The sequence below is a fragment of the Crinia signifera genome, chromosome 3, assembly GCF_055691185.1.
Source record: "Crinia signifera chromosome 3, ASM5569118v1, whole genome shotgun sequence".
NCBI classification, from domain to species: Eukaryota; Metazoa; Chordata; class Amphibia; order Anura; family Myobatrachidae; genus Crinia; species Crinia signifera.
This window is the reverse complement of record NC_139219.1, coordinates 237,176,070-237,203,915: the sequence shown is the minus strand read 5'-3', so window position 1 is coordinate 237,203,915 and position 27,846 is coordinate 237,176,070. Positions and strand designations below refer to the sequence as shown.

Below are 27,846 nucleotides of genomic sequence, written 5' to 3'. Positions count from 1 at the left end.
TCTTGTCCAGGTCCAAAGCATCACTTAGGATAATGTAACGGGGCAGATCTATGGACCTCGGCCCCGCCGGACCTGCCAATGCAGCCTAGTCACCGCTAAGCCATCTGGTTTATACAGTATCTCCGCTTCGTTTCCTGCCCTCTTTGGTATATGACTCTCAGTTCCTCATTGATGGGAAGAGGAAGGATTTAAAAATTTCCACCTTTTCTGTTTGCCCATTGATAGTCTCTTATACAGCCCCTTATCCTTGGGAGCAGCAGCAGGGGTCTGATAGAAGTAGATGCCCCCCTGAATACAGTGTCCCAGGATGCAGCAGTGGATCTCCTGTGACACAATTGGCCAGTTGCTTGACAAATGAGGCCACGCAAGCTGACCGCTGCCGCTCCAAACTGGAGGCCAGGAAATCTGTCTTCCTGGCTGTGGCCATCACTGCATCCAACTGACGGCAATTACTGACAGTCTGCACCCGTAGCACGTCCAACATCGCGGGACCTTTACTGCACATGCTCAGTACAAGTCCTGTGGATAAATGGGCTAAAGATAAAAGCCAGACATGGACCAAGCTTGAGCTTACATTCCAGGTTACATGCAGATTGCAGACATTTCCATAACCTGTATCCTAATACCATATTTTGTAAGGGTAACACACATCACAAAGTCACGATTACCCAGTGCAAAACACGGATTTACACAACAGTAGAAAAATAGCTTTAATAATAAAATGTAATGTTAAAAACTCCCTAGCCTGGAAGCAGACTAGCTTGTTATTTTATGTGCAAAATACATAATAATATATACAGGTAGAGCAGGCCTAGAAGCGGCTTTGGCACAGGGTGAGGGCGAGGTGGGGGGACATTGTGCAGACAGAAACAACTTGTTCCACAGACTAGTCACTCTAGAAGTCCAGGCAGAGGGTTTGTACCGCAATGGGCAGAGGTGTGTTCCTTTACCTCGCAACCATGTAAGGGGAGTCTATGTCCATTTTGGTCAGGCATGTCCAACCTTGGCCCACTAGCTGTTGTGAAAGTACACGACCCATCATGCCTTGCCACAGTTTTGCGATTACAGAATGCTAAAATTATGGCAAGGCATGCTGGGATGTGTAGTTTCACAACAGCTGGAGGGCCAAGGTTGGGCATGCCTGATTTAGGTTATATTTGGAGGGGCCTCACTTGACTACTGGATTCATTTTCCGGCAAGATAGGGACAGTATCCACTATGGGAGTTGTGGGCTCACTTGGGGTATAAAAGGGACTGACATTGAATATCGTGTGGATCGGGACGTCTGGTGGTCTGGTCTCCGGATGCGGTAGAGTCTCTTTGCACGCTGGGTCCTCAGGACTCTCCCGGTCCAGGCTGCCAGAAGTCTCAGAGGCTGAACTGGCAGATCGTCTCAGTAGCATCTCACCGCTCCCAGGGGCGGCAGATGGGGCTGAGAGAGCGGAGGATGAGGAGAGTGGAGAGGCCCCCACGCCTGGAAGCAGGCGGCTCAGCAGAGGAAACGGACGGGTGACCGATTCTTCGTTCATCTCCTCGATGTCCGAGAGGGGCTTCCTTAGCGAGCCTGCCACCAAAAAAAAGGAGACCAGGTAGGTTATGAGGTAAAATAAGAACATGTCCGCGTCATCTCTACGTTCAGATTGAGTAATAAGTAGGTAATGAAGCGGAAATCCCCATAGCAACTGATTCTGAATGGTTGCTATGGGCACTGGTCTCTTTTTAAAGCTTTAAATAGTGGTGGTACTCACGCCATGTCAAATGTGGATCCCTGGAAGGAGGTTTGATGTTTCTGAAATAACGTGGCGGCGGTGTAGGGAGGGCGGGGATCCGAATCATTCCAGTATCGATCCTTCACTAAGAGAGGGACATCCCCATACATCTCATCAACAGCCATCATGGACACCTAGAGGAAACGGGAAGCCGGAGTTACAGGTGCTCATGCGTGTGACTGCCATGTGTGGTAAGGAACACAATGGGCCATAATACAGTACAATATAATGCCAACACGAGAAACAAAAGAACGTGCAGAGTTGCTGCCATAGCTGGAGACCTATGGTGGAGGAAATGGAAAGCGGTGATGACCAGACCTTGCCTTGAATAGCACTATAACAGTTACCATAGGTATCCCCAGAGCTTTCTCCACAGTACCGGAGCATGGATACAGGTATCAGTTAGTGCTGGGATGTAGCCTCTCCTGCACTTACCCCATCAGTCATGGTCCTATTACAGTGGTTCTCAAACTCGGTCCCCAGGACCCAACACAATTCACATTTTCCAGGTCATCCGACAGATGCATTCATAACCGACTGACACATTTTGAAAGATCCACAGGTGGAGCTAATTACATCACTTTATTCTGTGAGGAGACCTGCAAGACATGCGCTGTGTGGGGGTGGGGGGCCTGAGGACTGACTTTGAGAACATGTGTCCTATTAGAATACCAGCAGGATAGGGGCACATTTTGCATGGCTACTAATGACTATAGAGCTTGGACAGGGCAGTCCAAGCAGTGTGGGCCCCTGGGCAAAGCACTGGGGCCCTTACCCATTCTCCCCTCCTAGGGGTGGGGGGTGCTATCAGCAGCAGCTTTGATGTCCCACGGGTTGCAGTGGGTGCTCTATCTTCCATTCAACATGTAGAACCTGGAGCAGTAACTTCTGCTAATTACTCCTTTACTGCACAGCTGGTGGGAGGGAGAACACTAACATGTGGAAGGGGGCACTGCGCTGATTGAAGGGTCCCTTGTAAAATGACTTCCAGGGAGGTAAGGGGTGTTTTATACTCAGGGGAGGGTTGGATAATGGAGTGGGCTTAATATTCGTCATTTTCCGGTGGAAGGGCAGCTTGTTTGACTGCAGATATCGCCATTATCTAGAAATATATTTCTTAGCCTTCAATAGTATAAAAACCTAGAGTCCCAATTTTCAGGAGGTGCTGGGAACTTGGGGATCAGAGATCAGGAGCCAGAACAATCCATTGACAAAATTATAAACTATACACCAGACGTTTGGAGCTGGAGCAGGGACCGGCTGCTGGAAGGCTGATATCTCTGGTTCTGGGCATGATAGAGACAAGCCGCTAGTGTCGACAGAAAGAGGAGAGTCCCAGTTTTCTAAGTCAGAGAGAACCTGAGAAATATGACTGGGAATTGCAATTAACAGGTGGGATGTGGACTGCTGCTTTGAAGTTGGATATCTCCAGTTCCCCAGGGCCGATTTTCAAAATTCTAGTATCCCTGGAAGAAGGGGGTCCTCAGTTATCAGCATAGGTCCCTTATACACCTGGGGCCCCTGGGCAAGTGCCCATTAAGCCCATATGAAAAGACGGCCCTGAGCGTGGAGACTTGGGTATGATGACATGAAAGGTTGGGGGTTGCTAAGAGCTACGTCATTATGAGGTGGGGTGCCTAGGACTGACCTAACTCCATTCACATGAATATTTTGGCACTAGATCCTGGGGCGAGTCCTCCAGTGACGGATGCAGGTTACACCGTGTTCTTGGGAAAAGTTCTTGCTACCTGGAAATTCCGGTCGATCAAGAAGTTGGTTTCAAAATCATCATCGTCGTCACCAAAGGGATTGATCAGCTGCTCAGCCACCTGGAGGGGGGAATATGGAGAATGGTCAATTGGATTTAGACATGGTGCACAATGGCCCCTTATGTAATTACCACCAGCTGCCGACACAGGTGTGATCCCGGTGACGTATCTTTATCGGCAATAAATTTAAAATGAAGATAAACAGTTTGGTCGTTCCAGAACATTTCTTTATTCGGCATGCGCAGAACTATTGCAAAGAACAGATTCATTATTACTCTGGAGCTTTAAACTGAACATTTAATTAATGGCAGCATAAAAAGTGTTGAAGGGTATCCAGGCACATTAACATCCCCACCTTGAGCCAGCCAGCATAGAAGAAGAACTGCAGCAGAGTGAATACAGGGACGTAGAGGTTCAGGTCGTGTCCGGTGTACCCCTTGGATGTATCCAGAAACTGCCGTCCAATCAGACAGGTGATAAAATAGCTGTACACCGCGATGGTCACCACCTAGTGGAGAGAGAAGAGATGACAACGCGACTCTGTGACCTGGTGTCAGAAAGGGAGTCTGCACCCTACAAACACACATGCCCACACACCCACTCCACAAGCAGGATCTCTGTGTTAGATGTATGAAGCAGTGAGAAGTAGATGGGAGGAGAAGTTGGCCCATAGTGACCAATCAGCATTGAAGTAACATCTATAATTTGCATAATATAAGATTATACAGAGCAGTTGATTGGTTGCCATGGGCTACTTCTCCCCTGGCTCACTTCTTTCTTATCACTGCTTCATACATCTACCCCCAAGTACTAATTATATATATATATATAAATCTAAACAAAAGATTTGTAAAAGAGAAAGTTCTCTTTAGTGAGGGATCACATAGAGATAAGATTTATACAGCAAACATGACTGGAATCCCTGGGACAGGTGCTCATCTGACAGACTCTCTGTACAACCGCCGCCTGAGACCATCTTAGACCTCCTAAGGAGGAATCTCCAAATACATATCATTTTATAGTATCCTCCGAACCTTCTGAGATTAAAAAAAAAAGGTACTTGTTTCCTAGCAGGGCGCCCACTAAGCTATTTCCTTAGTGGGTTATTCTGCGTAGTGAAATCGCATCGCACATCGCTTCGCATGGCTTTTTGTGGCTTGCGATGTGTGCGATGCGATCTCAGTAGTTAATTTAGTTCATTTATTCACTGCACCCTGAGTGAAATCACATCGCAGATGAGATGAGATCTCAGTAGTTCATATGGTAAAACACCTAAAACAGCACCACTCTCCACATCACCCCAAAGCATGGCGAACGCAGCGGAACGCATCCTCCGACCTTTTCATACCCCCACTATCCACGTCGGCATGGAGTTGACATTATATAGTGTGGCGAGAGCAGCGAGACACCGAGCCCGAAGCGTGGCAAGCGTATCGAGCCCCGCGGATTACTTTACATGTATACCACGTCCCCTTGCTGCGCTCGACATACTATATAAAATCAACTCACCGCTGATGTGGATAGTGGGTGTATGAAAAGGTCGGAGGATGCGTTCTGCCGCCCCTCGCGGGGCTAGCCACGGGGTGACGTGGAGAGTGGTGCTGTTTTAGGTGTTTTACCATATGAACTACTGAGATCACATCTCACGCCACAAAAAAGCGATGCGATTTCACTCAGGGTGCAGTGAATAAATTAACTAAATTAACTAGTGAGCGTACGTAGGAAATCTGGGCGCCCTGCTAGGAAACAAGTACCAAAAAAAAGTATAATATGCCCCGACACTGGACGCAATTATACATTGCTACCAACCACAAACTGTTCAGAGTCCTTACATAGAAGTTGAGTTCTGGGAATTGTTTTTTTATCCCAGCAACCTGTGTATAAGATTTCTATACGCTGACTGATAACACGCCCCCTTAGAAGAGCCAATCAGCTGCCGACCTGCTGGGCACTAGTGACGCCCTCCTTACCTGAGTGTAGACCAATGGGATGCTGATCCAGTCATAGTGGAAGAGCATGCTGCAGTTCCCCCGAAACGCATTCAGTTCCTAGACACAGAGAGAGCAGCGGAGATAGGACATAACTGTAAATACGGTTCTCTTTAAGTCTCTGTAAATGGTCAGAAATACATCGAAAAGGAGAAATATTAACATTCATAAGCTGGGTTCACAGACCGTACACTAAACGCATGACCACCGGTAACCATATTATTGTGTATGCACTATATTAGATCGTTCGTGACCCCCATTGTTTTCTGTACATGTGGCTCATTCCGGACTATATTGACAATGACATTTACATTCCTGTATGTGGTCACTGAACGATATCATCTGTAAAAATCGTTTAGTGTGTAAGCACGATATTATTTGTCCTGGAGCTCTGGGGAGTTCAAGGGAAATTGTTAATGATATTATATCATTTACAACAGTGGTGGAACTTGTGAGTGGTTGGTGCAAAATAGCATTTGGGCTCCCACTCCAACCCAAGATTACAATATGCCACCCAGCAGTGGACGATCGGGAGAGGCAGAGGGTGACAGGGGGAGCAAGGTGGGTGACTGTTTAAAGGTGCGTACACATTAGACGATAAAATCAACAATAAGCACAATAACGAGGAACGCTAATGATTTTTTCATGCAGACCATCTAAGATATATGTCCTACAATGCTAAAAATGTGCTCTCCCGAGGGTCCTGAGAGATGTCGTACATAGTCTGTATTGGAGGATATCGCTAGCGGGAGCCATGTTGCAGAATCCATCATGGGCGCTGCTCCACCTCCGCTCATCGCAGTTGGTATCAGCACGTGTGTATGCACTAGCCAATACAGACTACACAACACTTTTATTGGCAAGCTGCTCAATCAGAGGTCTGTCATTCAGGTGCCAACAGGGAGGGGTAAATCTGGTTAGGAAAAAAAACAGTTTGTATCCCAATTGCACACTGAATGAGAAATATACATATAATAATCAGATAATACAGAGATCTTGGTTGCATATATCTGCAGATATAGGGCTAAGCCCCCAGGCCGTACGTCAAGGCATCTCTGTCACTGGGGGTCTCTAACACTGGGTATGGGTCTGGGGTGTGGGCCCCCAATATGCCGGCACAGGCTGACTACTCCAGGGCAGCACACAAATGAAAGTTAGTAGGTGTTAAATAAGAAGCACATAAGTGTTATGTAAGGAGGTGAAGGTGTGGTTAAAATAATACATACAATGTGATAGGGAAAAACATAAATGTTAATAAAGTGTTAGGGTGTGCTGACCTGGAGCAGACCAGCCATACCAACAAAGAGGGAATCACACTCCCAAACCCATCCCATGCACAATAACAAATTTTTGGGCCTAATAGCCCAGTGTAAGGCCACATGATAATGGCTTACAACATCTGAGAGCCAGCTTACCTGGAGATACCCCTGGCTTCTCCAATGGCACTCAGGTGTCAGCAATCCCTCTTAATGCTGACCCATCTATGCCTCTCTCAACTACACAACACTTTTATTGGCAAGCTGCTCAATCAGAGGTAATGTCATTCAGGTGCCAACAGGGAGGGGTAAATCTGGTTAGGAAAAAAAACAGTTTGTATCCCAATTGCACACTGAATGAGAAATATACATATAATAATCAGAAAATTACAGACTATCTCGCCAGGTCCCGTAACCAACAAGGTCGCTGGGTACACAGTATCGTCTAGTACCCAGCTTAAGGCTGGGGGAAGCAGACAGTGACAGTGGAAAGCAGAGGGAGCCAGTGGGTGACAGGGAGAGGCAGTGGGAAGGAGACTGACAGAAAACGGCAGGAATTAGGGTGGGGCACTGGGTGACAAGGAGAAGCAGAGGTTGATATACAGAGGAAGACCACAACAACGAAAGGAAAGAGGTAGAAGGTGAAGGCGGAGCAGTGGGTGACAAGTACAAGCACAATCTCCTGCATGGTGCGGAGAACAAGGTAAGGTGCAGGTCCCTCAGACAGTGGGGTCCACCTCAAAATGGTCTGCGGAGGGCTCAGGGGTATAACTCATTGCTGGTCTGGGCAAAAGTGGGCCCCAATGCTATACACCTGCTACACCAATGGTAGTTCTGTCTCTGGTTTACAATTCATCTAATATGGACCCAACTATAGACTCCAAGGGTGCAGCACCCCCTTGTGGACAAATAGTAATTACCAAGTCACAGAGCTGAATATTTCTTTAATCGCTTGCTCTAGTAAAGTATATTCTGGAAAATGTAAATGTTGGTTGTAACACAGTTGGATGACACAGTTTTGTAACCTGTTTTATAATATTAGATCAGACTGCACGCACTATGGTTGATAAACTACAAGATGGCGCTATAGTACTGAATACCGGACACATGTTACTGCATAGTCACCAAGTATTAGTACATTCTCATTAGAGCAATGTGGAGCTTGTTGAACCTAAAAGGGAAAATGCTCTAATCCAGGGGTTCTCAACCCTAATCCTCAGGTACCACCAACAGGTCATGTTCTCAGGATGTCTTAGCGCTATCCACTCTACCTAAAGCGCAATTACCAAGTCCCTCAGCGATAACAAGTTCTGGCCAATGCGGTTGAGAGGGAGGACCAATCAGAAGCTTCACTCAGAGACAGTGACATCTGGTTGGCCAACCTGCTCACACAAATCATCTGCAGGCAGATCAGAAGTGAGTAATGCATTGGGGTTTCCGGATTTGGCTATAATGAAGCATTTAGCCAGGTATAGCAGCCCTGGGTGGGTGTACCCAATGGTTGGACCTTACAGCTACACACTACAGAAATAAAAGGGAGAATGTATCATTATGTTACCACTAGATGGCAGTCTCTCACCTGTATGAGCATTTGATATGCGTGGTCATCGTGTACAAGAGGAGAAGGCAGGTGAGCCAGGGGGAGAGAAAAAGATGAGAGGAGTCTATTACTTGCTAATTTAACCCCTCCTCCACCACCACCAGAGGGTACTTTGCCCACTCTCTCCCCCCAACACCGGGCACCTTGCAACACCTCCGAACACTGGGTACTTTGCCCTGCTCAACCCCAGTAAGACCTGTGCACCGCCCTCAGGAGACTTTATTGAGGCCAAGCCAGGGGGGGAGAGCGGCCTGGCGGGCAACCGGGCCATTTCCCGGTGGGCTGGCCCATAACATATTAAAACAGGCCGCTCTCCCCCCCTGGCATGGCCGCGGGACCTCAGCGGTATTTAGATTTTTATCCCAAAAGCAAGATGGTGAGGCTGTGAGCGGCGGGGGAGGCAGCGGCTAATTACAGATCAGTAGCCTGTCTGTCACTAGTACACAGACCACAAGACCAGAGTAGGTGAGCGGCGAGTGTCTGACAGCGATCAGCCTGGCGGGAGGGGCGAGATGCGGCTGGAAGAGCAGACACGCTGCTGAACTCAGAACAGCGTGTCTGCACTTCCAGCCATATCCCGGTGCTCTGGAAGCTAACAGGGTTGTTGTAGCTACTGTACTGGTGTCATGTCTGCTGCACACATGCTGCATGTGGAGTGCTACTGCCATAGCTGCCAACATGACCCTCTCCAGGAGGGACACATAGCTCTGTTTCTGGACTTCTCTCTTAATTTATGCTTAGTATCACCTGTGTTAAAGCGCCTTTCTTATCAATTAACCTGTTTAAAACAGGTGATGGCAGTCATACATTAAGAGGGAAGACCAGAAACAGAGACATGTGTCCCTCCTGGAGAGGGTCATGTTGGGAGGTATGCTACTGCAGGTCATGCATACACGATGCAAGACCTGGCTGTTAGGATAAAATTAAGGGATGAAGGAAATGAAAACCCTTGTAGATGATAGGACGGTCTACAAATCACAAAAATATTTGTTATAAGAAGTGAAATATACTGAGACATTATAGTACAATATGTCAGGGGACTTCATGTGACAACCTGACAAGGAACCAGAATATGGTGGACAAATGCAGTTTCTAAATGATTAAACACATCCAGCTGCCATCAGTAACAGAACATGCTAATGTGGTACAGTACATGGTACAAGTTACATGGTAAACAGAAGACTCGTGATTGGTTTGAGGTTTTCATGGGTATCGGTAAAAACAGGCATGTCCGGTCTGGAGTGGGGGGCAATGCCGGATGTGTCCTGTCTGGTGCGGCTGCTGTGACACCGGTCACCAGGGAGAGGAGAAGGGGGACTATACAGCCTCCCTGCATGGTCCAGGATGTAATAAAAATCAGAATGGTCCAGACCACAAGGGAAGGCTGTAATCTCCCCTTCCCCCTGTCCCTGGTGAAAGCTATCACCAGTGTCGGACTGGGGCATGAAGGGCCCATTGGGCAATGATGTTATAGGGCCCACTTTGGCCAGTCCCAGAGGGGTGTGGCCAGCTGTCACAGAAGTTTGGCAAACCTTTAAAATAAATAGTGTAGTAAATTCTGCTTGTGCATGCATGATAATGTACCACATTAGTAACAACAGTGCTCGGTAGAAGATATACCATAGTCCTTTGCAGTATAATGTAACATTTGTATAATATATATTTCATGTGCACAGTCTGGAACCTGATCCCTATAATTGGAGGTGGGGCCCACAGGCAGTTGGGCCCATCCGGGGTTTCCACTGTGGGCCAGTCCGACCCTGGCTATCACAGGCATACCCCCGCACAAGACACCCCCCAGACAAGACACCCCCCGGACCAGACACTACAAGCTCCGGAATACAGAGTTTGATGTCCAGTCTGGCATTCCGGGGGCTTGTCCTAGTCCGGTTTTTACTTGGTCCCGATTTTCATGGTTTTTTATGGCAATTTTGCTGATTTAGTAAATCCCAAACTGTCGACAATCCAGTTTCAGAATAACCTTTATAAAGGGACACAAATGAGCTTTGGATCCCCATCAATATTTGTTTTTACATCGGAAGTATAGAAACCACACATTTACTAAAGCTCCATACGTACTTGCCGATGCCGGCGAGGAAGGGAGCGAGTGTGTGGGGGGGGGGTCATGAGGGCAGCGACGGCCATGCTGCTCGTGCAACATGGCTGTTGTTAAGGAGGACCTCCTATGTCAGAACAGGTAGGATGCGGGAGGGGTCATTAACGATGCTCAGGAGGGCACATTGTTAATGATATTCAGGGTACACACTGGTGATAAAGTAAAAGATATTGCTTATAAGGGTCCTTCTGAGCAATATCTTTACTAAACCATAGTTGCCGCCCTGAAATAGCAGCAATCTCCCTCTCTCCCTCATTAGGCTAGCAATCTCCTTCATTTCACCTAGCCAGTGGCGGATTAAGCACGGGGCAACAGGGGCGGTTGCCCCGCGGCCCCCACACATAAGGGAGCCCCCACACCGGCTCTGCTGCCGGTGTGGGGCTCCTGTCACCCCGTGCTTGGGCAGTGCGATTGGGGAGTGCAGGCGAGCTGGCGCAGCACAGATAGGCAGGGGGTCCCTGCAACGGTCTGGGAGGTCAGCGACAGGGTCCCTGCCACAGATGGAAAGTCAGCGGCAGGATCCCTGCAGCGGATGGGAACTATTAGCCAATACCGCTACTATTTGCTGCCGGGACCACGCCGCTAACATCCCATACACTGCAGGTACCCCCAGTGCTGCCCAGGTACCAAGGGGAATACTGAGGGGGGATGTGTCTGCAGGGGGTGGGTGTCTGGGGGGGGGGGTGTGTCTGTGGGAGGCCCCCACAATTTTGTTGTCCAGGGCCCCCAAAGACCTTAATCCTCCCTTCACCTAGCTCACATTACACTGTTCAATTTTTTGGGAAAAAAGGGATGAGAGACAGATACATTTACATTGAATCATCAGCGCCATTTCCCAGCACTTTACCAAGCATAGTAGCTCTTACTAACTGCTTTGGGGTTTAATCTACATTTGGATATAAGTCATTTTAAAAGAATCCTCTCATGCCCCTTTCAGACCGCACTTTGGAAACTGTATATTGCCGTTTTTTTACCGTTTTAAAACGGTAATCTGTGCGGTCTGAAAGGTGCAGATCCAATTAACCGGTTTGAAAATACAGTTTTTTCAAACCGGTTAAAATGCAGGGTCCTACCCGTTTCAGACCCGGTATTTTGGTATCAAAATCGGGTCTGAAACGGTATTTAGGACCCAGCCAATGAGCTGGGTCCTAAATTCAGCGCAGTGAATATTTAATGAGCGCTCATTAAATATTCATAGCACTGGAGCCGCCCTCCGCCAGTGCAGTCTTCAGCCCCCCCTCCCCTCCGTGCAGCCGGTACCTGAGTTTGGTTGCAGATCCCGGCAGTAGTAAGGACCGATGCGCTTATAAAAAAAAGTGACTTTCGGAAAATGTCTGCCCCATAGGAAAATCCATTTTAAAAAACTGTCTTTCGTGTGGGGGCAGCCATTTTCTGAAAGTCACTTTTCTTATAAGCAGCAGGAGGCTGCACGGAGGGGAGGCGGCGCTGAAGGCTGCACTGGCTTTGACCCTGTATTTGGAAAGTTTCCAAAAACGGGTCTGCCAGTGTCAAAAAATCGGCACTTAAACGGTAATATACCGTTTAAGAGGTGCGGTGTGAAAGGGGTTTTACCTGGCAGACCCGTTTTTGGAAACGTTTTCAAATACATGGTCAAAGCCAGTTATGCGGTCTGAAAGCAGCATCAGACGTAGCAGTACACACCCACTCTTCTAGATGCCATGTTCACAACCTTTTTTCACATTCTCACCACATGTGGAACTAGACACGCCCTTTGGGAGGAGCATGCAGGGCCGGAGCTACCACTAGGCAGCTTTAGGCAGCTGCCTAGGGCGCAGGCCACTGGAGGGCGCCACTTAATTCTGCCCAACATTTAATTATATTGATTTCTCTGGCATCCACATTTCACCCAGTACACAGAAACATATCCGCGGTTTCCAGCAGTGTGGGCAGCGAAAGTGAGAGGAAGAGGCAGCGGGCGGCCGGGCAAGGAGATAGAGGAAAGCAATACTGGACTGCAGCAATCTGCGGCCGTTTGCCTGCCTTACCGCCCGCCCCTTAGCAGCAGCAGCTCCTCCATCATCAATCCTGCCCATCTCTTAGCAGCAGCAGCCCAGTGTCCTTTATGGTGTCCGCGCACTCCTTAGCAGCAGCGCCGCTGTCACCAGTCCTGCCCGCCCGTTCCTTAGCAGCAGCATCCTCCTCTATACCCGCGCATAGTCCGCGCACTTTAACAGCAGCAGCGCTGCCATCATCAGTCCTGCCTTTCCGTCCCTTAGCAGCAGCAGCGTCAATCCTGCCAGCGGTGCTATGAAGCTGACGGAGGTAACGGAGGACCGGCAAAAGGGTGGTAAAAATGGTACACCCGACCCGGACCCAAGGCTCAGTGGAGTAATAGAATAATAGAATGGTAATTTTTACAATATCAACGCTGGCCACCCTCCTAGATTGACAAAAGTCCCCCCCCCCCCCCACGTCATCCTCATCACCTGTTGTGGTCTATTGTATCAGTGTATCAGGCCTGTAAAGGGGGGGGGGGGGCGCAGCACAGCTGGCAACAGGTTTTTTTGCCTAGGGTGCCACAAAACCTTGCACCGGCCCTGGGAGCATGACATGCCCCCTCAATGGCGCGCTGTGTAATATTCTACTACCAACTATAATCTCCCTGAAACTAGTTTTCAAAAGTAGGCAAGTATGATTTAAACTACTCAAATCGCGTCATCATGACACCACCCACTGCCTTACAATACCTGTAATCTCTGCATTGTGTAGGGGGGAACTAAATTTTATAGCCACGCCCCCTGCTACACTCCTACCTAGCATCAACCCCTCTGTTACATCCACAGTGTGCTGCACAATGTTCCCTGCCAAAATATTGGCAAGTATGTAGCAAGTACACACAGGGGTAAAGTTACAAAAATGGGGGTTCTATTGTATATGCAATGTAGAGTGGCGTCGAGAAGTGGGAGAGCGGGTACTTTTTGCCCGGGACCCTGGTCCCACTCCCATCTCTTCATGCAGGGAGCAGAGCAGTGGGAGTAGAGAGGACAGCCTCTCTCCCCAACTCAGCACATGCTGCTGTGTGCTGAGCGGCGGAGACAGGCAGCAGCAGCCTGTCCTCTCTTTCCCTGAGCGGGTGTTCCACTCGCCTGATGGTCGGCCATCTGCACCCCCGCTGGTGTTTCACTTGCCGGATGGTCGGCCTCCTGCATCCCATGCTATTTTTTTACAGGGGTGTAACTAGGGTTGCCACCTCTCCCGGATTTCCTAAATTATGGATAAATAAAGGCTAGCCTTCCCTGGAGGAACAACACAGTACTATTGGAGACTCTATTGAGCTCATTTTTTATTGTTGGATGGACACATACTTATCCACAATTTAGTTTAGGCTTGTTATCAAACCGATCCAGAGGAGGCTAATTGAGGTACCCCCGAGCTACTCAATATATAGACCCTACAAAGGGCACACACAATACAACTGGATGGTCACATTATTATTCACCATATAGGAAAATTATCGTTTTGAAAATTATATACAATTTCAGGATTTGGAAAATAATAGATAAAATAGGAATAAGGAAGGCATTGTTCTATGAAATTGCTCCAATTGAAGTTGATATACTCCCAATAGGGATACAAACTATTATGTTGATAATGAAAGATTGCCTTATCATATTCCCCTGATGAAGTCTCTGTGAGACGAAACGCGTTGGGATATTTCTACTTGCCGTTTTTTACTTGATAATCCTGTGAAGAAAAAAATAAACAAGTGTTGGAAGAATTCTCCCCTTTTACTTAATTTGGATTTGGATTGCATATATTGTATTCGGACATTAACATTTGAATTATGGGCGCCACAACCACTATTGTGTACTATACTTGGGTTTGGTTATTCCCTATCCCTCAGGGAATATAGTGGTAAGGCGGCCGTACCTTAACTCATTGATATTGTTAAATGTGTTGGTAGCGCGATTTGGAATATTGGGAACATATATATATATATGTAGAAAGAAATTGGAGAAAAAGCGCAGATATGAGCAAAGTGTAAAACAAATTTTACTAAAAGTGCAGGCTCACATACATCATAGATAACAGCAAACAGCTTGCCACAGTGATATCCAACACGGTGCACCAACGACTTGAATAGCCGGGACCAGCCTTTTCGCCGCCGCCAGGGCCTCCGTGGTCAGGAACTCCAAAAGCACAACGTTGTCAGTTTAGGCCACGCCCAACCGGTTTCGTCATCTGGGGACTTCGTCAGGGGGTGTAGCCATCCAAAGTACTGGTGTTATACTTATAGTAGGTCGCACACCAGTACTTTGGATGGCTACACCCCCTGACGAAGTCCCCAGATGACGAAACCGGTTGGGCGTGGCCTAAACTGACAACGTTGTGCTTTTGGAGTTCCTGACCATGGAGGCCCTGGCGGCGGCGAAAAGGCTGGTCCCGGCTATTCAAGTCGTTGGTGCACCGTGTTGGATATCACTGTGGCAAGCTGTTTGCTGTTATCTATGATGTATGTGAGCCTGCACTTTTAGTAAAATTTGTTTTACACTTTGCTCATATCTGCGCTTTTTCTCCAATTTCTTTCTACATGTGATTGGGACAATTAAAGCTAAGGTCTGGCTTTATTTGGAGAGAGCTGCACTACATCCTGACCCAAGGACGCACTCCTATTTTCTGAAGCTTGTGGCTGTGCGCAGTCTGGATCTACATTTTGTCTATATATATATATATATATATATATGTTTATAATGTAACGATAGGGACTTGAATATGTCTGTATTACAGAGGCACACCCTATTTCTTGAATAGGCCACACCCACTTTAAAAGGCCACGCCCTTTTCCCGGAGTCTTTGACACGTGTATTGCCGTTACATGGGGAAACCTCCAGGAATTAGTGAACAGTGAGGTGGCAACCCTAGGTGTATCCATGCCCCCGTGGCTATGCCCTCTCCCCAGTTGCGTAACAATCGCTCCGCAGACCCAGGCGGCTTGGGGGAGCCAGCACCGGTGGGGTCTGCAGGGCATGCTAAAAACACTGGAAGTGCAATACAGGGATGAGCAGAGGGAAATGTGAAGCAGAGCACCCGCACGATCACCCTGACAGTCCAGCTCCTGCAGGGATTGCTATCCTCCTCCCTCTCCCCCCACACGCATCCTACCCCTCTGCTGTACCTGTGCTCCGGGAGCAACAGCATTGGGGACGGGGAGCAGCTTATAAGAAAGGGAGAGAGGACTGACAGGGGTAGTACTAGTGATGGGTCAGAGTGAGGGCCTACTGTGCATGCGCTGCTGCTGCGGTTCCAAGCTGCCCCCTGTACTGTTTGTTATCTCTATATACTGTAGTAAATAGTGTATTGTGCAGAGGGTGCTGCAGGCAGCAGTTGACGGCGTACATGTGGTGTTGTTTTGTGAGTGTACCTTTTTTTTGTGTGTGGGTCTTTTGTGTGTACCCCAGTGCACTTCGTTGTAATATGGGGGGGAGGGGAGTCCAGCAGAAGCTTTTTGCAGGTGGGAGAAAAATTTCTAGTTAAGCCATTGCCTCTCCCGTTGGCCACAGCCATTTTGTACCAGGGTCCCGCTGCACTTTTGGTGCGCCCTGGCAATGTTACCCATTGCAATTAATCAGATTATTTAGCACCTGTCAGTACAACACTCAGTTCCCTTTCACTGCAGAGGAGCCAACATTTTGGTGTCACCCCAAGTTCGTTCCGCACCCCCTGATTGCGACACCTCTATGTGGACAAGTGGCTTAGTCGTGTGGCATCATCATATCTGTGAAAATCATGCATGACTGCAGCACACTTTGGTCTATACAGGGACGTTGTGGTTTCTGAATTGAGAGCAGGAGGTTTGAATGTGAACACCATCGGGCTTGGTTACAGGGAGTGTCTTGTTAAGGTACAGTAGTATTGGCGGGATATTCAATATTACCACTTTAACTTGAGATTACAAATGCAATATTTGTGTCATAATGAGATGTCCTCTATTAGAGTAATAAGGAGGAAATAGTTAACTTTAAATTGTTGAGAGTATGATTTGGTGATATGGATGCATAAATAGTTGATAGAGGACATCATCCATGAAGAGTGAAATCTTACAATGTGAAATCCTACAATGCGAAGATTTGACCTCCATCAAGTGAAAGGGAATCACCATGTTTGGTTCTGTCGCTGACGGGGAAATTATCAGACAAATCCTACTGCATCCAGGATAGGGACCAGCTCTGCTGGTACCCTGGAAGTAGACTACAGGTTTTCAAAGCACTATGACACTTATGAGTTTTCATAATGATCAGAATTGCTTCCTAAGTGATTGGAATACTGAGCAGTGGCGGCTCATACCTCCTGCCGCTGCTCCTCCTGGTCCCCACCACACACACAGCGTTCCTTGTGCCTGTACTATGATGACAGGTGCTGGGACTGGTGCATGCGCAGTACAAATCTCTGTACTGCGCATGCAGCCAGCTTCTATGGGCTGCTTTGGCAACAGCTCATAGATGGAAAACTACGGTGCCAGCATCTGTATACTACAGATGACAGTCACCAAGACTGGCGCAATCCACCGATTTCACTCAGCAGCCCATAGAGAGGCATCCCAGAGGGAGGGAACACCTCCCAATGGGACTGCCTTAGTGACTGGAAGGACAGACTTCCAATAGGAAGTCACTGGCAGCCAGTCACAGTGAAGCCAGTGCAGTCTAACAGACTGCATCTGGCTTCAGTACAGTTGTGAATTTTACCTGGGGGGGGCTGATGTCACATCAATACGAATACAAATTGCCGTATTTTCGGGATAGTAAATGTCAAAAATGAGTGTATTTCTGGATACAAATACATCTATTTTTTACAAATTTCCTTTAGTAAATTTCCCCCTAAGGGTCTGATTCAAAGGAGGTTGCATTGGTGACATTATCCAATGGCAAAGATTTTCAGTATGCACCTGTATCTTAATGGTATGTCTTAATATGCACATAATAATATCCATCAATCATTGCAAGGTTTCAGAGAATTCCTCCCTTCTCGGCACCCTAGAGTATCAGAATATTTCTCAGGGCACCCCTAGGCCAAAAGTTTGCTACCAAAAAATAAAAAAAAATAATTAAAGTTTGATTTGAAAATGATTCACTTCTGTTCATCCACATATTTTATAATTTAAAGCTACAAGCACTGATTTTGCCTATTACTTTGAACATAAATAATTTGAATTGTTCTGGACCAACAATCTGAGGCACCCCTGCAAGTGCTCCGAGGCACCCCAGGGAGCCTAGGCGCACAGTTTGGGAACCACTGCTACTGTATAATACAATGTCATGATTGCTCTCTATTGAATGTCTACACGTTCTTATTCGAATGTGCCTTATTCTCGAATCTCCACATGTATCTTTGTAACTCAAGAATTTATGTATTTATTCTGTTTCTTGAATTCAATAAAATTACTCTATTAAAAAAAGCAGTGTTTGTGTTTTTATTTTAATACTTCCTTTACAGGGGGCTATACCCGGCAGGCATATAGGCCGGCAGGCCTTTAATGCCCCACATGCTGGTACCTGTGGTTCTCCTACTCACTTTGTCCTCTGTATTTGGGAAGTCCACTCCAAGAGCCTGGGGCTGTCATGCCATTTTTTTTTTTTACATTATTTAATTATTTTTCTATTATAGACAAAGAAGATGACACTCCCCCAGGCTTTATTCCAACCCATTATTTCAATGTGAAGATTTTTTTTATTCCCCTGAAGTCTCCGGAACACATGCTGAATCTTCCATTATGAATCTTGGCACAAATCTCTCTGTGTGTGGACTCATTATCTGAGAGATTCAGTTTAAGCATACCTCCCAACAGTTGTAGAAGAGGGACGCTCGCGCATCGGAGCCTATGCAAATTAGGTAACTGCAAATGAGGGCCATGCCCCCTTTTGTGCCCTCTGTGTCACTGAATAGCCCTTCAGGCAGGGGGGACTCCCAACTGTCCCCCCCCCCAGCCACTGTGGGCCACCGCCTTACTGGATCTTGAATACAAGTAGTCTAGACTAGTGTTCTCACCAAAGAACACTGGTTAGCACAGATCGCTCAGCACACATCGCTGGTGCATAGCATGTGTGTCAGCATGTGTGCTAAGTGATCTGTGCTGAACTAGATTGCTGAGCACGGGGCCTAAGTGTGTACGGGGCTTTAGAGATGAAATCCTGGCAGCAAGCAAGTGCGAGTGATCGACGGTAGTTTCAGGAAAGGAGGTTGTACTATATGATGTTCGTGGCAAGTTGGTTCTGCAGTCTCAGGATTACAGTAATTGTTACTCAGAACATTTTTTAGTGAGGTATGCCTCCACGGAAAACTAAATATCCGTCAATTAACCCCTTCCCGACAATTGACGTACATTTACGTCATGGTCGGGAAGTACTTCCCGACACATGGCGTAAATGTACGTCATGGCATTTAACTGTCACCGCGTCTATAGACGCGGTGACAGTTTCAACATGTCTGCTGTCCCTGACAGCAGACATGTCCGTGCATGCCCAGGGGGGGCTGCGATGCCGCCCCCCCGTCGGCGATCGCTGTGATTGGCTGTTCAGTGTGAACAGCCAATTACAGCGTTTTCCTGTGTCACCGGCGAATAACGTTCGCCGGTGACACGGGATCAGAGGTGATTGGTGCTGTAAAGTACAGCACCAATCACCGCGGGGTGTAAGGGTGACACTGGTGTCACCCCACCGCACCCCGCCCGCCCCCAAAGGCCGTGATTGGTTCGTCGGACCGACGGACCAATCACAGCCAAGGAGGGGGATTTAAACTAACGGTGACTGCACTGCAGACGCCATTCCGGTCTGGAATAGCGTGCAGTGCGGTCACCGTACCTCCCTGCCGCCATACTGACCAGAACCTTGCTCCATAGCTTGCTCCATACTTACCTGATCGCTGCTTCATCACTGCTTCCTGGATCCTGTTGCTACTTGTGCCTTCCTGTGAAATTGTGCTGCTGCAGTGTACTAGCTAGATAGAGAGAGAGATAGAGAGAGAGATAGATAGAGAGATAGAGAGAGATAGAGAGAGATAGAGAGAGATAGAGAGAGATAGAGAGAGAGATAGTGTCAGAGAGTGCTATATTTTGTGCTGCTGCAGTGTGATATAGTTATAGATAGAGAGAGAGAGATAGAGAGAGAGAGATAGATAGAGAGGCCTAGTGACAGAGTGCTATATTTTGTGCTGCTGCAGTGTGATAGTTATAGAGAGATAGAGAGAGATAGAGAGAGAGATAGTGTCAGAGAGTGCTATATTTTGTGCTGCTGCAGTGTGATATAGTTATAGATAGAGAGAGATAGAGAGAGAGAGAGAGATAGATAGATAGAGAGGCCTAGTGACAGTGCTATATTTTGTGCTGCTGCAGTGTGATAGTTATAGAGAGATAGAGAGAGATAGAGAGAGAGAGATAGAGAGAGATAGTGACAGATTGTGCTATATATTTTTGATATAACTGACTGCTGCCCCCTCCTTTTGTGCTGATCAGTATAAATTAACTGATCAGCAACTTTTTGGGGGCGCAGGTTTTTTTTTATATATAGATATACCTGTCACTGCTGCTGCTGCAGTGTCATAGAGTGATAGATAGTGAGAGATAGAGAGATAGAGAGAGATAGTGATAGAGAGTGCTAAATTTTTTGTCTGCTGCCCCCGCCTTTTGTGCTGATCACTATATCTGAGGTGATCAGCAACTTTTTTGGGGGTACAGAGGTTTTTTTTTTTTTATATATACCTGTCAGTTGCACCAAAGGTTGTGCACCTGCTGCACCTCACTGGTAATCAGTGTCGCATCACTGATCACCTTTTTTTTTTGTGTGTGTGCTGTGGGGTCTTTTTTTAATTTTTTTTTTACACACACTGTGATTTTGTGGGTGTCCTGTGGCCGCTGTGCGCTGATCAGTGACGTACATCACTGATCATCTTTTTCGGCACAGGGTTGATCTATATATTTTTTTTTTTGATCAAATTCCTGTTGCCTTTGAGCGCTGTTCAGTGACAGACGTTACTGACCAACATCTGTGCTCAATTTTTGGCGCAGGACCTTTTTTTTTTTTTTTAACCCCTTAAATTTTTTATTTTTAACCCCTTCATTTTTTTTTTTTTTATTGGTATAAAGTATTTTTTTTTTTCTGCACCACATACACACTACACACTACATACCCCCCGGATTGAAATAAAGTTTGTACCCCCCCCTACACTATACACGTGTTGAAACATTTCACTACCAGTAACACAAAAATAAAAATGGCATCCCAAATGTCCTCCCAAATGTCCTCCCAAATGTCCTCCCAGTCATCCAGGAGAATGTATTCAGCGGAGGAGGCATATGCCCTGCTTGCTTCTGACTCTGACACAGCCAGTGATGCAAGCGGGGAATTTGAAGGATTCGCCTTAAGCTCCTCTTCCTCCTCTGGTGATGAGGGACCCCCTCAAAGACGCCCCCGTAGAGCAGCTGAGACCCCCCCCCCAATAATTGATCTCGTATGGACCCCACCACCAGACAATTTTGAGCCCCAGGTTCCTGAGTTTTTGGCCATGCCAGGAATCCAATTTGATTCCACAGGTCTCAGAGAAATTGACTTTTTCAAATTATTTTTCTCTGATGATTTTATAAATTTAATGGTGGACCAAACTAATTTATATGCCCAGCAGTTTATTGCTCAAAACCCCACGTCATCATTTGCTAGGTGGACCCCTGTAGATGCAGTAGAGATGATGACGTTTTGGGGTCTGGTGTTTCATATGGGCATAGTAAAAAAGCCAGAAATTAGGCAATATTGGAGTACAGATGTTCTGTACAGTACTCCATTTTACCGTATGGCCATGCCCCGGGCTCGATTTGAGACGATCCTTAAATTTATACATTACACCGATAATGCACAGTGCCCACCCAGAGATGATCCCACCTTTGACCGGCTATTCAAAGTCAGGCCGGTCATTGATCATTTCAGTGCCAAATTTGAAGAGGTGTACATCCCTGAAAAATTTATTTGTATCGACGAGTCCCTTATACATTTTAAAGGAAGGGTTAAATTCCGCCAGTACCTTCCCAGTAAGAGGGCAAGGTATGGCATAAAAATGTACAAACTGTGTGAAAGCACCTCAGGGTACACCCACAGGTTTAGGGTTTATGAAGGGAAGGATTCAAGAATTGAACCGCCAGAATGCCCCCCCTCCCTCGTAGGTGTTAGTGGGAAAATTGTCTGGGATTTAGTGCACCCCTTCCTGGATAAAGGTTATCACCTCTATGTGGATAACTTTTACACCAGCATCCCCCTGTTTAAGGCCCTTGGTTCAAGAGGTACAGCAGCTTGCGGTACTGTGCGCAAGAACCAAAGAGGCCTCCCAAAAACGCACATTGCCCAAGTAATGAGAAGGGGTGAAAGCAGGGGAATATGCACCGAAAATATGTTGTTGGTCAAATATAAGGACAAGAGGGATGTCCTTATACTGACAACAATTCACGGAGACAGTACCACCTCCGTCCCTGTACGAGGTACCAGTACCCACACCTCAAAACCTAATTGTATCCTGGATTACAATAGGTACATGGGCGGAGTGGATCTTTCAGATCAGGTACTGAAGCCGTACAGTGCCCTGCGGAAAACAAAAATCTGGTACAAGAAGGTGGCCGTGTATATCATCCAGATGGCACTGTATAACGCTTACGTGCTATTCCGTTCTACCGGCCAGAGGGGGACATTTATGCACTTTCAAGAGGAAGTCATAAAGGGCCTAATATTTGGGAACCAGCAGGCAGAGGGCCCCAGTACTTCTAGTACTGGCCCCCGTATTGTACCAGGGCAGCATTTTCCTGATGAAATCCCCTCCACTGGAAAAAAGGGCAGGACACAAAAAAGGTGCAAAGTTTGCTATAAAAAGGGAATAAGAAAGCAAACTATTTTCCAGTGTGACACTTGCCCCGACAAACCCGGCCTATGTATAAAGGAGTGTTTTAAAATATACCACACATCTATGGAATATTAGGTTCATAATTTCACCGTGCTTCGGGGGTCTTGCTAATGCCACATAGCACCCACCATTCATTCCACCAGAATCTGAGCCGCAAAATCCAAAAATCACTCCTTCCCTTCTGAGTAATGCCATGCACCCAACTGGTATTTTTTGGTCACATGTGAGGCATTGCCGTACTCGGGAGAAATTGGGGCACATATTTTGGGGTGCTTTGTCTCCTTCATTCCTTGTGAAAATGAAAAATTTTGAGCCAGAACTGCATTTTTGTGTAAAAAAATGTAATTTTTCATGTTCACTGCCCACTTGTATCAAAATTGGTGAAACCCCTGGGGGTTTGAAATGTACACTATACCCCTAGATGAATTCCCTGAGGGGTGTAGTTTGCAAAATGGGGTCACTTGTGGGGGGGTTCCACTGTATTGGTGCTTTGGGGGTCTTGCTAATGCGACATAGCACCCACCATCATTCCACCAGAATTTGTGCTGCAAAATCCAAATATCACTCCTTCCCTTCTGAGTCCTGCCACTTTTTGGTCACACATGAGGCATTGCCGTACTCGGGAGAAATTGGGGCACAGATTTTGGGGTGCTTTGTCTCCTTCATTCCTTCTGAAAATGAAAAATTTTGAGCCAGAACTGCATTTTTGTGTAAAAAAATGTAATTTTTCATTTTCACTGCCCACTTGTATCAAAATTGGTGAAACCCCTGGGGGTTTTAAATGTACACTATACCCCTAGATTAATTCCCTGAGGGGTGTAGTTTGCAAAATGGGGTGACTTGTGGGGGGGTTCCACTGTATTGGTGCAACATAGCACCCACCATTCATTCCACCAGAATCTGAGCCGCAAAATCCAAAAATCACTCCTTCCGTTCTGAGTCCTGCCATGCACCCAACTGGTATTTTTTGGTCACATGTGAGGCATTGCCGTACTCGGGAGAAATTGGGGCACAGATTTTGGGGTGCTTTTTCTCCTTCATACCTTCTGAAAATGAAAAATTTCGAGCCAGAACTGCATTTTTGTGTAAAAAATGTAATTTTTCAATTTCACTGCCCACTTGTATCAAAATTGGTGAAACCCCTGGGGGTTTGAAATGTACACTATACCCCTAGATGAATTCCCTGAGGGGTGTAGTTTGCAAAATGGGGTGACTTGTGGGGGGGTTCCACTGTATTGGTGCTTGGGGGGTCTTGCTAATGCGACATAGCACCCACCAAAATTCCACCAGAATCTGAGCCGCAAAATCCAAAAATCACTCCTTCCGTTCTGAGTCCTGCCATGCACCCAACTGGTATTTTTTGGTCACATGTGAGGCATTGCCGTACTCGGGAGAAATTGGGGCACAGATTTTGGGGTGCTTTTTCTCCTTCATACCTTCTGAAAATGAAAAATTTCGAGCCAGAACTGCATTTTTGTGTAAAAAATGTAATTTTTCAATTTCACTGCCCACTTGTATCAAAATTGGTGAAACCCCTGGGGGTTTGAAATGTACACTATACCCCTAGATGAATTCCCTGAGGGGTGTAGTTTGCAAAATGGGGTGACTTGTGGGGGGGTTCCACTGTATTGGTGCTTGGGGGGTCTTGCTAATGCGACATAGCACCCACCAAAATTCCACCAGAATCTGAGCCGCAAAATCCAAAAATCACTCCTTCCGTTCTGAGTCCTGCCATGCACCCAACTGGTATTTTTTGGTCACATGTGAGGCATTTCCGTACTCGGGAGAAATTGGGGCACATATTTTGGGGTGCTTTTTCTCCTTCATACCTTCTGAAAATGAAAAATTTTGAGCCAGAACTGCATTTTTGTGTAAAAAAATGTAATTTTTCATTTTCACTGCCCACTTGTATCAAAATTGGTGAAACCCCTGGGGGTTTGAAATGTACACTATACCCCTAGATGAATTCCCTGAGGGGTGTACTTTGCAAAATGGGGTGACTTGTGGGGGGGTTCCACTGTATTGGTGCAACATAGCACCCACCATTCATTCCACCAGAATCTGTGCTGCAAAATCCAAAAATCACTCCTTCCCTTCTGAGTCCTGCCATGCACCCAACTGGTATTTTTTGGTCACATGTGAGGCATTGCCGTACTCGGGAGAAATTGGGGCACATATTTTGGGGTGCTTTTTCTCCTTCATACCTTCTGAAAATGAAAAATTTTGAGCCAGAACTGCATTTTTGTGTAAAAAAATGTAATTTTTCATTTTCACTGCCCACTTGTATCAAAATTGGTGAAACCCCTGGGGGTTTGAAATGTACACTATACCCCTAGATGAATTCCCTGAGGGGTGTAGTTTTCAAAATGGGGTGACTTGTGGGGGGGTTCCACTGTATTGGTGCTTGGGGGGTCTTGCTAATGCGACATAGCACCCACCAAAATTCCACCAGAATCTGAGCTGCAAAATCCAAAAATCACTCCTTCCGTTCTGAGTCCTGCCATGCACCCAACTGGTATTTTTTGGTCACATGTGAGGCATTGCCGTACTCGGGAGAAATTGGGGCACAGATTTTGGGGTGCTTTTTCTCCTTCATACCTTCTGAAAATGAAAAATTTCGAGCCAGAACTGCATTTTTGTGTAAAAAATGTAATTTTTCAATTTCACTGCCCACTTGTATCAAAATTGGTGAAACCCCTGGGGGTTTGAAATGTACACTATACCCCTAGATGAATTCCCTGAGGGGTGTAGTTTTCAAAATGGGGTGACTTGTGGGGGGGTTCCACTGTATTGGTGCTTGGGGGGTCTTGCTAATGCGACATAGCACCCACCAAAATTCCACCAGAATCTGAGCCGCAAAATCCAAAAATCACTCCTTCCGTTCTGAGTCCTGCCATGCACCCAACTGGTATTTTTTGGTCACATGTGAGGCATTTCCGTACTCGGGAGAAATTGGGGCACAGATTTTGGGGTGCTTTTTCTCCTTCATACCTTCTGAAAATGAAAAATTTTGAGCCAGAACTGCATTTTTGTGTAAAAAAATGTAATTTTTCATTTTCACTGCCCACTTGTATCAAAATTGGTGAAACCCCTGGGGGTTTGAAATGTACACTATACCCCTAGATGAATTCCCTGAGGGGTGTACTTTGCAAAATGGGGTGACTTGTGGGGGGGTTCCACTGTATTGGTGCAACATAGCACCCACCATTCATTCCACCAGAATCTGTGCTGCAAAATCCAAAAATCACTCCTTCCCTTCTGAGTCCTGCCATGCACCCAACTGGTATTTTTTGGTCACATGTGAGGCATTGCCGTACTCGGGAGAAATTGGGGCACAGATTTTGGGGTGCTTTTTCTCCTTCATACCTTCTGAAAATGAAAAATTTTGAGCCAGAACTGCATTTTTGTGTAAAAAAATGTAATTTTTCATTTTCACTGCCCACTTGTATCAAAATTGGTGAAACCCCTGGGGGTTTGAAATGTACACTATACCCCTAGATGAATTCCCTGAGGGGTGTAGTTTTCAAAATGGGGTGACTTGTGGGGGGGTTCCACTGTATTGGTGCTTGGGGGGTCTTGCTAATGCGACATAGCACCCACCAAAATTCCACCAGAATCTGAGCTGCAAAATCCAAAAATCACTCCTTCCCTTCTGAGTCCTGCCATGCACCCAACTGGTATTTTTTGGTCACATGTGAGGCATTGCCGTACTCGGGAGAAATTGGGGCACAGATTTTGGGGTGCTTTGTCTCCTTCATACCTTCTGAAAATGACAAATTTGGAGCCAGAACTGCATTTTTGTGTAAAAAAAATAATTTTTCATTTTCACTGCCCAGTTGTACCACAATTGGTGAAACCCCTGGGGGTTTGAAATGTACACTATACCCCTAGATGAATTCCCTGAGGGGTGTAGTTTGCAAAATGGGGTCACTTGTGGGGGGGTTCCTAACTTTTAGCATCTTATGGTGCCTTGAAACCTACATGGTGCCTAAAAAATAATCTCATAAAAAGGAGGCTCCAAAATCAAGTAGGTGCTCCTTCTATTATGAAGCCTGTGGTTTGGTCACCGTGCACACTAGGGCCACATATAGGATATTTATGAAAACAAAAGAATTGGGGGAATCAATTTTTAGTCACATTTCTCTAGTAAAATGTACTGTGTTCCTTATAAAAATGTATTAAAATTGCAAATCTGCAAAAAAAAAGAAATTTTGAAATTTCACCTACACTTTGTTTTAATTCCTGTGAAACACCTAAAGGGTTAACAAACTTCCAAAATGCTGTTTTGAATACTGTGAGGGGTGCAGTTTTTGAAATGGCATCATTTATGGGGGTGTCTCACATACAAGTCCCTCAAAGTTACATCAGAACTGAACTGGTCCCTAAAAAAATCAGTGTTTGAAATTTTCTTGAAAATTTGAGAATTTGCTATTCATATTGTAAGCCTCCTAGTGTCCCAAAAAATTAAAAGGAAGTTGAAATAATGATGTCAACATAAAGTAGACATATGGTCTATGTTAGTTATTCACTATTTTGAGTGGTAAGATTATTTGTCTCACAAGCAGAAAATTTAACATTTTGCAAATCGCTAAATTTTCCATTTTTTCACGATATTTTGGTATTTTTCACAAAAAAACACAGACTGTATCGACCCAAATTTACCACTAATTTGAAGTACAATGTGTCACGAAAAAACAATCTCAAAATCACTGGGATAAGTAAAAGCAAAAAAAAGTTATCCCCACTTAAGTGAGACATGTCAGATTTGAAAAAAAGGGCTCTGTCAGGAACGCAAAAACTGGCTCTGTCAGGAAGGGGTTAAAGAAACCCAGATATGCTTACCCTCACTACATGTCTATGTATGTAAGGTAGGAATATTGAAATACTGGGACACATCTTCCTTTACAGGGACTTTCTGTGGAAATTGCCTCTACTAAGTTCCCCTCCATCTCTCCTTGTTTTTTCTCCACATAAAATCTGCGAGAATAACATCAATATAGAGAGAAAAACAAGAAGAAACGGACCATTGTCAACATAAGAGGTTAAGGGGTAGATTTATTAAGCTCAATGAAAGTGATAAACTGTCTGGTTTTTATCACCGGCTAATCAGCTCCTACCTGTGAAGCTACAGGCTTGGTTTGTAAAATGACAGGTAGGAGCTGATTGGCCGGTGATAAAAAAAACAGACAGTTTATCACTTATCCGAGCTTAATAAATCTACCACCGAGTATTCATACCGTCAAAATCTATGTGATCACATGTAGCGCCGTACCCCCTACCCAAAAACCTCTCTATACATGCACCAGGCTGTGCACATGATGACAAATAAAATGTGATTCCTCAGACCTGGCCACCTTCTTCCACTGCTCCATGGTCCAGTTATTATGATCACATGTAGATTGTAGGCGCTTTTGGTGGTGGACATGGGCCAGCATGTATATGTCCTTCTGACACAT

General features: G+C 46.1%; 1 pseudogene across 1 annotated transcript; it reads right to left on the bottom strand.

The window, feature by feature from the left end:
- Nucleotides 1–697: 697 nt before the first annotated feature.
- On the bottom strand, nt 698–27,846 carry LOC146062980 (uncharacterized; annotated as a pseudogene). The gene is made up of 8 exons (XR_014471546.1): nt 27,737–27,846; nt 27,297–27,367; nt 8,362–8,558; nt 5,509–5,586; nt 3,894–4,046; nt 3,518–3,598; nt 1,749–1,903; nt 698–1,564 (listed from the first exon to the last, which is right to left on the bottom strand). The product of XR_014471546.1 is annotated as an uncharacterized LOC146062980 (transcript).